The sequence below is a fragment of the Atractosteus spatula genome, chromosome 11, assembly GCF_055471065.1.
Source record: "Atractosteus spatula isolate fAtrSpa1 chromosome 11, fAtrSpa1.hap1, whole genome shotgun sequence".
Taxonomy (NCBI): Eukaryota; Metazoa; Chordata; class Actinopteri; order Semionotiformes; family Lepisosteidae; genus Atractosteus; species Atractosteus spatula.
The window spans coordinates 19815805-19828796 of record NC_142716.1 but is presented as its reverse complement, the minus strand read 5'-3'; positions in this window follow the sequence as shown (position 1 = coordinate 19828796).

The window sequence follows — 12992 nt, the reverse complement described above, 5'->3', positions numbered from 1 at the left end:
ATTGGTCGTTAGTGAAAAGATTTAATCATTTAATCTCTTTACTGTGCACATTTTAAGCATTCCGCTTAGTATTGAATATTTATATTACTAAAGTAATTTATATTACTAAAGGGAAATTTTAGTAGCTAAGCATAAAACGCAGAGGAGCATAACGAAGGTCATAAAGGTCATAAACGATAATAATTTAGGAACATAAACATATTATGTAAACTGTATGTTGCTGTTATTGGTATTTTAAAGAAAAAATACACACCAATACTCAATTTCTCCTACAGTATATTGACATTTTTTATATTTCAAAATAACACATGTTCGTACTGTATGTACAGTACACAGCGGTACCGCAGGTTGAACTGTAGGGCACAAACTCCACCCGAGCCCAAAAGCCCAACATATTAATGTGCATTCGCCTGGCGCTGCGCGGTTTTCATCACTCTCTGCGAGAGTGCTGGCTGTGACGAATTAAACCGGTTTCACAGGTATTTTCAAAGTAGAAGGGGGCAAGTCTTCCGGCGAAAGACACCTCCCCCCCTTCCAAAACTTTTTTTTGCTTACAGTAGTAGTACTTAAGTACAGTACAGTAAGTACAGTAAGTACTTACTGTACAGTACTTACTTACGGTAGTACTTCTCGCGTTAAGAAAGCTAGGTGTTAGCATAAACTATTAGTAATCAATAATATTAAATTTAGCACTGTAATAAATTGTGCTAATAATAAATTCTATTCTACTTTGAGAATGTAGGGGGGAGGAAGAATGCCCGTGGTCTTTTCACTGATAAACTTGTGTCAAGCTGTCAACAAAAAACAGCTGTCAAAAAAAAGTTTTTTTTTTTAAAGTCAATTGTGTGTCCATAATATTGCTATTTTGATATTGTTAATTGCTATTGCTACTGAGTCTCTGTGTCTACAGTACACTGTTTGTGAACCAACCGGTTCTTATATTCGTCTTATAATCACTTGTTGTTAGAATATCCCCCAAGAGGATATTCCCCCCAAGAGGATATAGAGGATATCCCCCAAGAGGTATCCAGGTAACAGTGAAACGGGCGTACAGTCTGGGGAGATCGCCCCTTTTCCATGTAAATAGATCCCTGGTTCCGCACCCCTTGGTGTCTCTCTCTCTCTCTCTCTCTCTCTCTCTCTCTCTCTCTCTGTCTCTCTCTCTGTCTCTCTCGGGCCCGCACTCTTGGCGGGCTTGTCTTGTGTCTCTCTCTTGTCTGGGTGCGGGAGTCATGATTTCTAATGTGAATCCCTTCCATAATGTTTTACTATTTCTGGAAGATAACATAATTGGACAGGCAATACACTGGGATGGGGGTGCTTCCACTAGTTTCTGGGTTGGATTTCCTGTGTTTTATTCAGCTCCACATTGGTTCTGAAAGTTAACACTTATGCAAGACATTTGTTTGTCTTGTTTGTTGGGCATATTGAAACTGTTACTTAGCTTTCTTTGTGAGGGGAGTTATCCTGAGAAAACATGTACTTTTCTTTACTGTTTTCTTGATTTTCAAACATAGCTATTATGCTATGCTGTGCAGTATGGGGTGGCTGTTTACTTATCAATAGTGGAAGCCCGAGTAAAATGATCAAAAACACAGTTGGACAGTTGTTGAAGTTGACCCACAACCGGTTAAAGAACTGCCCAGAACAGATGTCCGTATTAAACCTAGTTCACTCGGTAGTTTAAACTAAGTGTAAAGTGCTATGAAGAAGAATGCATTAAGATACTCTCACAGTTTTATGAAAGCTATAGTTTTTTTATTCTTTTAAATAATGGGTGCTCCTACAGTTAAAGGACCCAAAGAATCTAAAAGCTTCACAGCTCAAAGGCAAAGTATCCATAGATTTTGCCAAAGCTATTTGAATCAAATGTTTTTTTTAATTCCTTTTTAGGAACATATTTATAGCAAAAAAAAATTATGCCTAGGGACATTTTTTTACAGCAAGAAATTGTCTGTACAACTGAAACACATTTTGGAGTACTTTCACAATGCTTTTCTGTTTTAATTAATCCAAACATTTCTGGCTCCAGCATGCCAAAGAACAAAACAACATGGTCTTTAACATCATCCTGAAGACATGGTCTTCCTGTCACGAACACGGACTAAGATCCGTGTCGGGTCTTGTAGTAGACCTTATGCGATGCAGTAAGAGCTGGAGAAAACAGGAAGCGTGGTAAAAGGGAACACACAGGGGTTTAATAGTGCACAAAATAATAGTGACAGTCTGTGAGACAGTGAACAGGGGAGACAAAGAATGGCATCCAAATCCAAACAGATCCAAAGGCAGGTCAGAGCACAGTCCAAAAGTCCATCAGCTAGTAATCCATCCTGGGACACGACAAGGTTAAAATCCCCGGGAGGGGGGAACACACGGACAGACAAAACATGGACCCTTGGAGGTCCAAGGGTGACGGGGCGAGATCCTCCAGACCCCGGGCTCAGGAAGCAGGAGGTGTCGGGGATGAGGCCTATGCCCTCAGGAGACGGACGTAGGGTTTCCTGGTGCCAGGCGGGCCTAGCGACATCCTTACCCTAATGATGAGCCCAGAGGACTGGAGGAGCTAGTCTTTAAATAAACCTAAAAAGGTACACCTGGGAAGCTTTATCACAGAAACAATAACAGGAGAAGTGGAGCGCCCTCTAGGGAGGGATGTCAGGCGTGACACTACCCCCCCCCTCAAGGGAGGCTCCTGACACCCTACACAGTTAAAAACAAGGGCAATACTATCAACAACAAGAATATCACAAGCACAGGCTATATACAACCAGAGAGAATGAAATTCAGAATATCACTATATACAAGAGATAAAACCAGAGAATACTATAGACAAAAAGGTAGGGCTGTCCAATCACCAAAATAGTTCCAGAAAAAAATCCAAAAGTTATTTTTAAAAAAAAATCCACAAAAAAATTACCTTGTCCAGTGAAACAGAAATGAATCTTGACAAAAAAACAGGAAGGGTATCTTGAAGAATTTGGGGGAGAAAAAAAAATCCAGATAAGGGTCCAGGGTTTTCCAGATTACCGCTCGCGGGGTCTAGCATTGGCTCATCAGGCGTGACACTCATCAGGGATGTCAGGCGTGACACTTCCCCCCTTTGTTTTAATATTACTGGATAGAACACTGAATTGCATTAATATTTTATCATCACATTTGTTGCATCTGATTTCTATCGTTGCGATGATTGTGCATGCATGTAATAAGAAATACAACGATTAAAAAAAGATTTGATTTATCGATAAACACTTCTGTGTTTCCTTTTTGTCTTGCTGTTGGATTCCTTTTCCCTAGTTTACAGAACCAATACTCCTGCAGATAAACTTATAGTCCTTCCACTGAACTATGATTTGTTTCTTTCAAATCTATCACTACATATCCTGCTTGCAAAACCTACCACTGTGACATTGTGCAAACCATACCCTCATCAGACCAGGATTTGAAAAATGTACATATCCAGGTATCTGAAAAAATAGCCAGGTATCTGAAAGAAAGGCTTCACATATCAAAGCAAGGTTGTGATGGGTCAGTGGGCGTGCCTAGTGTGTAAAACCCTTGGTTACAGCATAATGAGTATGGTTGTGCAAAAGCTATTGACTTGTTAAGAGCACCCCCCTATCCCCATGTACTGCCTCTCTAATGGTGCCATATTGAAAAAGTCATTAAAAAATAAGGAAAAGTTTCACAACCCAAAGCAAGGTTGTATAAAGTGAAAGGGTCTGCCTAGTAGGGCTGGGTGATATGGCCAAAAACATTATCACGATAAAAATAATTATCACGATAAATGTCAAATCATTATTTCTTTCAAGTTTAAAGGCAGATTTTTTCTCCTGAGTGAAAGTTGAAGAAACCAGACAGTTAATTGGTAAATTAAATAACTTTTTATTTTAAGAACACAACACACACTTGCCAAACAGCAGAATCATTAAACAAATCTGTTAGCTGCCCGGTCTGCAACACGCACACACACTCGCGCAGTATTTTGTGCGCATGCGCATATCATGCGCAAAGCATAAACATATATATCGAACATTTATTGAACTTTTGTTAAAATTATGTCAAGGAAAATTATATTGCGATAATTATTGTTATCGAATTATCGCCCAGCTCTACTGCCTAGTGTGTAAAACACTTGGTTACAGCATTTGTAAATGTTGTGCTTGAAAAGCTATTGAGTCATTAAGAAGACCCCCATATCCCAGCGTATTGCATGTCTAATGGTGCCATATTGAAAAAATCATAAAAAATAAAGAAAAGTTTCACAACCCAAAGCAAGGTTGTATAAAGTGAGTGTCACGAATCGCACTCGCGCATGCAAGCGCTCCTGCCTTCCCATGAGCTCTTCTCTCCCCAAATGTTCACGCACCAATCTTCTCTGCACTATTTAAACCCTCACCAGTCTTCCTTTCCTTGCTCAAGATTGAGGTCTTCTCCCTGAGCTCCGTACTAGTACGTTCCTTCCCGCAAATTATTGGTGTTAGATTCCCGGATTTTGGACCCTGCCTTTCTTCCCCGACTACGCCTTTGCCTCCCGATTCTGTACCGATGCTCCCTAGATGCTTTCCTGGATTTTGGACCCAGCTTTTCACTCAACCACGTCTTAGCATCCCATCACTGTGCTGAAGCTCCCCTTCTGAGGAGCCACGCATTGGATCCCAATCCTCTGAAGCCAGGTCTCCCATGACAGTGAGGGGGTCTGCCTAGTGTATAAAACACTTGGTTACAGCATTGTGAATGTTGTGCTTCAAAAGCTATTGAGTCATGAAGAAGACCTCCCTATCCCAGTGTATTGCATGTCTAATGGTGCCGTATTGAAAAAATCATAAAAAAAACTAAAAGAGGTTTCACATCCCAAAGCAAGGCTTGGAAAGGTCAGAGGACCTGCTTAGTGTGTAAAACACTTACTTGCAGCATTGTGGGTGCTGTGGTTTAAATGCTATTGGCTTGTGAACAGCATCCCCCTATCCCAGTGCATAGTGCCACATGCAATAAAACCAGAGAAAAAGAGATTCACAACCCAAAGCTGTGTCAGTCTTCTGTGTAAAAAATCATGGACATCATGATTTGAACATCATGGGTGCTGTTTTTAAAAAGCTGTTGAGTAAAGAATAGGAATTTTCCTGCTGAATGAAAACAGGAAATAAAGAAAGGGTTTCAGAAATAAAACAAAGCTTTATTCCCCTGCTTACAGTCTGGGTAATTGGAGACTGTGCTGTTCTGCTTCCTATGGTCATAGGTCATTTTTCGCATGAAACTCTTCAGCAGTATTGTTCGCGTTGTGAACGTATTTATGTATACAGCGGTCCCCCAGTGTTCCAGATGGTGCGTAATTGCGCATCAATCAAAACCCCTAGTGTCAGAAAAGAATAATTAGCTCACATACGTTTATGAAGGGGTTGTGAACATTTTCACAAGTCGTGTTCTTTAAAATGCATTTGGTTTGAAGGCTTTCTGTGTTTCCCTTGCGAGGATATGGACACAAGAATATTCGTGCGTGGTAAAAAAAAATGTCATAAAAACGACAAAGTGAAGGCTGAGAAAACATTCACAATGTACTTTATACCCAAAGCAAGTGTTGTCGCAACTCTAGGAGGTTTCGTAAAAACGCTACAGGCGTGCCAAAATCGTTTACGAACGTCAAGCTTACTTTAATCCCAGGCTCAAAACCACATTCCATTGGTGCTTCCATACCACCCTAACACCCTTTCTAATCCCATGACCATTAATGACAGCTTCTGCATTTTACAAGTTGAAAAGGAACGGGGAGACCGCAATACTTTGCCTGCTCAGCGGGGCGTAAGGAGCCAGTCCGAAGACAAGATCATGAATCCCCTGTGAGACTCGAAAAATGTTTTAACGAACTGAGAGAATTCAGAAGGGATATTAACAAAATGTTGATGGACCTTACTGAAGAAATAAACAGAACGAAGTAGAGGATAAATGAAATGGAGGAACGCATTGAGCAAACCGAGGCATGGGGTGAAAAACAAATGGCGTGCTTTTAGACCTGCTCCAGAAACAGAAGCAGTTAGAGGCCAAAATAGCGGATTTGAAGGGCATGTCAAGGAGATAGAACCTGAAGATCTATGGAATCCCGGAGGAGAGCGAAGGAGCGCCAATAACCAAGTTAATCAAAAAGTTTATTAGAGAACAATTTGAATTCCCCCCTGCGACTGATTTAGAGATTGAAAGAGCTCACAGAGCACTTGCCCCTAAATCAGTGAACCCCCAGTCCAGAACAAGATCTATTGTCATCAGGTTTTGAAGATTTAGAACCAAAGAAGAGGCTCTAAAGAAAGCCTGGGGGGGAAGAAGCTGTTCTATGAAAACAAAAGGGTGTACTTCAATCACGATTATGCACCCAATGTTCTTCAGAAACGGCTGGAGTACAAAGGAATCAAAAAGACACTGAAAGAAAATAACACAAAATTTAAAACACCCTTTCCAGCCAAACTAAATGTTTTTTTCGACTCGGGTGTCCAGACGTATAACTGTGCCGCGGAAGCTACTAAGGACTTGATACGCCAAGGTCTGATTATGAGTGCGGCCAGAGCGAGCGCCGCGGAGGAGCGGATTAGACATGGATCATGGCAGCAAGCGCACAGCCGCAGAGGGAAACACAAGGAGACACTGACAGAGGAGCAGTAGGTTTCCGCCGCCGAACTTCACTAGATGACTGAGACTGTATTACCTTCCTCAGAACTAAACCGCCTGTTTATCTACTGGATTAGTTTTATAATTTACCGTAAAGTTCCACCCCTTTCATTACCTTCCAAAAGTACTAGATTCAACTAGCTGTGAAGTAACTAAGAAAATCACGGAGTTGTTTGTGTTTTGTAATATAAATTTGGTTGATGTAGATAAATAACTTATCTTGCAAATTAAGATAAAATAATAAAATATCCTTGTTGAATAAGGTAAAATAAATTAGAAACCGAGAAAAGCGAAGAAACATAATAGTATTGTAGCATTTTCAAGTTACCTCAGGACAAAGGACTAGTGGAGACGTGATAGTAAACAAAACGACTGCTTTATTCTCCTCTCGAAACCACACAAGGCTATACACACACATGAGGAGACCGACGGAACATGTACACATCGATAGGGTGGTAACTCGTTAACTACAGGCTATACACTTATAGAGCTATACAGGACACTAAAACTACTATAACACTATTTACATATGCAGGGTCAGCTGCTGGTCATCATGCTGACCCTCAGACTCCCCCCGGCTACAACTCCCAGCCTGCTTCGCGGTACAATGAGTGCCTAGGTGCGCTTCCTTCTTACCACCGAGCGAGGGGGTTACAGTATATTTATTTAGGGTCCTCTTAGAAAGAGGTTTAATTTTATTATTGTTCCCTAATTTTTATAGGAGCATAAAGGGTGGGGTTGTATTCTCGACCCCCCATGTGAAGCTCTGAAGTAAAAAAAAAAACAATGTTTTTTTTGTTTATTATTGTTTTTGTAGAATAGTTTAAAATGCAAGCATGGTTGGTAGACTGGGAGATTTATATGCAGGATCCTTCATCTAAATGATATCTTCAGAGAATATTAAAGTAATTTCTTTTAATGTAAATGGTCTGCATAATCCGATAAAAAGAAGTAGAACACTAATAAAAGTTAAGCGTGATAAGGCCCAGGTAGTGTTTCTCCAGGAGACTCATCTATCTGATGCAGAACATGCTAAATTGAAAAGAATAGGTTTTGATAAAGTGTTCTATTCATCTCATAAAACGGGACATAAAAGGGGAGAAATTATACTCATTCCAACAGTTAACTTTGAGTATTTATCAGAGATCAAAGACTCATTATTGTATGAGGGAAGATAGAAGACTCTTTAATTACATTGTTTAATATCTATGCACCACCAGGAAGTGGTCTTTTTTTTAAGTCTTTGATTTAATAGCTAAAGAAACGGTAGGAGTGCTGATATTTGTAGGAGATTTTAATCTCAATTTAAATCCAAAATTAGATACCTCTAAGAGTTGTAAAAAACTAAACTAAAGCCTTTAGAGAAGTATGTGAATTGATCTATAGAAGATTTAGGCCTAATTGAAGTATGGAGGGATTTTTACCCTACAGGAAGGGGTTATACACATTTTTCTACATCTCATAATTCATACAGTAGAATAGACTACTTTCTTATGTATAAATTAGACAGATCAAGAGTAAAGGACTGTGAAATTGGAACTTTGGATTTGTCTGACCATGCACCAGTTTATCTGACTTTAGTCTTAAATCTGGTAATAAAGAATACTGCTTGGAAGATGAACTGTAGTGTATTGAATGATAATGATGTTAAAGAGCAAATTACACAGGGGATTGAACAGTTTTTGCAGAATAATGATATGGGAGAGGTTTCCCCAGCAATATTATGGGAAACAGTTAAAGCTGTACTTAGAGGGAAACTTATTTCCATTTGTTCATATAAAAAGAAAATAAAATAAGACAAATTAAAAGAATTACAATCTGAATTAAAAATTATAGAACAAAAACATAAAAAAACACCCACTCGTACAATCCGTAAACAATTACTGAAAATTAGGGAAGAAATAAATAAATTACAAATTAAAGAGGTAGAAACAAAACTAAAATTTCTAAAACAAAATTATTATGAATCAGGAGCCAAATCAATGAAAATATTAGCAAGAAGATTATGTAAACAATCTAAATCAATAATCTCCAAAATAGTTAATCCAGTAACCAACCAAATACATTCCAAATTAAAAGAAATACAATCAATGTTTACAGAATACTATAAAAAACTTATATTCCAATTCTGAAACTCAAAATAAACAAGATATAGTTCTTTTATTAGAGTCACTTAACCTGCCAATTTTAAGTGAGGAATAAAATAGCATATTAACTAGAGTAATAAATGAGATGGAAATTAATAATATTGTTTCAGATCTTAAATCTAATAAAGCACCAGGGACAGATGGATTTCCAAGTGAATTTTATAAGACATTCAAAAAAACAGTTGGCTCCCCTGCTCCTGTCCACTTGCAACTGGATAAGAGGTGGAGGGGATTTACCAATCTCTTGGAATGAAGCTATCATTTCTGTTATCCCAAAAGCACCTCATATTATAAACTTAGATCACACTGGTTTCACTCAGAACAGACAAACACAAGACAATATTAGACGTACCCTTCATAATATGAGGCATATTAATGATCAAAGGAGGGAAGCGATTTTAGTCAGCCTAGATGCAGAAAAAGCCTTTCATCGGGTTAATTGGGAATTTTTATATCAGACATTGGAGAGATTTGGATTTGCTGATGAATTTATCAACATAATAAAAACAATTTATTTAAATCCTATAGCACAAATCAAAATCAATGGACATCTGTCTAAGAGATTTTGTTTGAAAAGAGGTACAAGACAGGGATGTCCCCTGTCACCTCTTTTGTTTTCTCTATATATAGAACCCTTAGCAGAGTGGATTAGACAAGACCCAAAAAGGTATAGAAATTAAAGGACAAGAACATACTGTACAATTGCAGGTGATGTCCTGCTATATTTGGATGACCCCAATGAATCATTTATCAGAGTGATGGATCTTTTGGAAAAATCTGGTCAGCTATCAGGGTGCAAATTAAATATAGAAAAAACAGATGTTCTATGTAATAATTACAACCCCATGGATCAAGTAAAAGAAAAATTTAAGTTAAATTGATTATCACCCTCTAATAAGTACAGTATTTGGGAGTATATTTGCCAAGGAATTTATGAAAATTATTCAATTCAAATTTCAGTTCTAAAATAAAAGATGATCTGGCTGGTTGGAGTCTGATACCTCTTTCATTGGGATCAAGAGTAGAAGTAATTAAAATTAATATTCTGCCGCAATTACTATATCTTTTTCAGTCTCTTCCAGTGGAATTTCAAGATTCATATGGAATGGAAAGAAACCAAGAATTGGGTTTAAAACACTACAATTGTCCAGGAAGAAGGGTGGATTTGCCCTACCATGTCTAAAGTCATACTACCAAGCACCTCAGCTTAGAACATTTAGATGTTGGTGCGATGGATATTATACTGCAAAATGGAAAGAGATTGTGTCTTTGATTATAGGTGAATTCCCAATACAGACGGTCCTGGGAGATAGATCTTTGGCAAAAATTATACAGTATATAAAATGGCATACCTTGGATAAATTTACCAATTAAAATTTGGATTAAGATAATAAAAACCTGTGACTTGGAGAGAGAGGTAAAACTATTAAGATGGATAGTTTCTGATTCAGATTTCCCCTCTGGGAAATCTAATACACGGTTTAAGATTTGGGCTACAAAAGGGATTACAGCAATATGTACTATGATGAAACAAGACCATCTGAAAAACTTTGAAGATCTATCACAACAATATAATCTGGAAAACGAAGATTTTTATAGAATTAGACATTATATAAATAGCTGGAGAAAGCAGACATGTATAAAGGAAAGCAATAAATTACTAGATAATTTTGCAGCTGCATATCAGCAAGTTATTTTGAAAAAAATAATATCAAAGCTGTACAGTAGTATTGAATATATGAAAAAAGACTCAATGGAATATATTAAAGCAAAATGGGAAAAAGAAACCAACACAACAATTTCTATGGATCAGTGGATTTATATGTGTAGATTTTAACAGGGCTCTACAAGTTCACAGACTTGGAAAGAGTTTTGTTGGAAGAATTTGACCTGTTTTTTTATCAGCCCTAAAATTCAAGCCAAACAAAAAGGCAGCAGTTCACAGTGTTGGAGAGCAAGATGCGACTCATTCACCCATATTTTAGTCATGCCCAAAAATACACCAATACTGGAAATTTATACATATAACTCTTATTAATTTAGTACATATGAATATACCATTTGAATTTTCTGTTTTTTACTTGGGCAATTTTGACTTTGATGATATTGAAGTAAGGATAGATATACTATAGTGTATATATTAAGGATTCTTCTAGCAGCTAGTAAAAAAGTAATTACACAAAAATGGCTTATAAAAGAACCTCCAACACATGAACAATGGGTTAATGTTGTGAATGAGATCTATATAATGGAAAAATAACTTTTTCTCTCAGATTGCAGGCAGAGAGGTTTAGCAAATACTGGGAAACATGGATTCAATTTATCTCTCTACAGGGACCTGATTCTAGTTTATGAGAAAATATGCAGTGATATCTATGTGTAGACTTTTTTATTGTTTGTTGTGTTTCTTATCAGACAATTGTTTTTTTTTTTATATGGCCCTCCATACCTGCTGGCATAGTGAAAATAGTTAATTTTATATATACAATGTGGCAGAAATGTTAGATGAAGGCAATGTTTATTCTGCTGTTTTGGTTATGGTGTTTGTAAACCCTTTCATCGCTAACTAAAAAGTTTAAAAAAACTTGGATTACACATTCTTCCTTCTCTAAACAACAGACTCATCTCCTTCTAAATCCTCTCTAATCATTTGCAGATTTCACCTTTCCATACAGTACCTCTCCTCCTGTTCTGTTGAACAGTCATTCTCACCTGCTTTATGCCCATTTCTCCCCTGGTCTCAGTCCCTTCTCACCTGATTTGTCCTTTGTTCTCCTTTGCCTTATTTATTTACTGCTCTCTCCGTCACACCTGAAGAAGGCTCAGCAATTGAAATATTGTGCTTCTTTTCTTTACCTTTCAGCATAGATTGAACCTTTACCTGTGTTTGTAAAAGTGTTTGTACAAAATAATAAGTTTGTATTTTAAAGACATTCTGAACTTCTGATTTTTATGTTTGTGTTATATAACAACCTACAGGTGCACCTACAAAGCAATATAGACCAAAGTATGAATTTTTGATTGTATTCACAAGTTTATCTTTTTCTAGTGTTCTGGTTTAGTGACATGGCAGTGACTAACGGCAGGAATGAGTTATGTCACAGTTATCCACTGTGCTTAAAGGTGTTAGTGGGGCCAGTGACGGGGACACTATACTGTAAACAGGCGCCGTCCTTCGGATGAGATGTAAAACCGAGGTCCTGACTCTCTGTGGTCATTAAAAATCCCAGGGCGTTACTCAAAAAGAGAAGGGGTGTAACCCCGGCATCCTGGCCAAATTTCCCATTGGCCCTTACCAATCATGGCCTCCTAATAATTCCCATCTATGAATTGGCTTCATTACTCTGCTCTCCTCCCCACTGATAGCTGATGTGTGGTGAGCGTTCTGGCACACTTTGGCTGCCGTTGCAACATCCAGGTGGATGCTGCACATTGGTGGTGGAAGGGAGTCCCCATTATCTGTAAAAGTGCTTTGAGTGGAGTGTCCAGAAAAGCACTATATAAGTGTAAGCAATTATTATTAAAGTATTTAAATGTCTTAGAGTCATAAATAAAAATGTCAAGTAATTTATTTTTGGTCAAATGTAAGCACTGAATATGGTACTGTAACAGTCTTTGAAAAGTTCCCCAGAACAAAAAAAAAATGCTGATGGCTTTCTGTGGTTTTCACACATGTAAGACCAGCCAACAAACATATCCTTGATGATTGGAGTGATATCCCAGAGCAGTTTTATAGAACATTTATGAATCAATTAAATTGATTGATGATTTTAAGCATGAAGGGTTTTCACTATATTTCCTGGACAGAGACCTCAAGTAAACATTTTAGTGCAGGAGTCTGTTGAACAGTTAATAACCAGTTGAGCCAAAATATCATGTGTGAGAGTGTGTACGCTTGACATTGAACTGCTAACCATTTCTATGCATCGTTTCTATCTTCCTCAAGTGTTTCCTAAAATTTTTATAATGATTGTTTGCAACCACCCAGCAAGTAATGTGGAAAAAGCACCTGCCTGCTGTAACTAATGGTCAGAGTGTTTGTGCAATGACTACAAATTTATCAATGACTACAAATGCTTGTACTGGTAATAGACAATAAACTAATTTTGGTACAAATGTTGTGACATCATTTATAAATCAGAAACACAGCCTCTTTTAGACAGAATGACCTATTTTCACAATTTTAGTGTT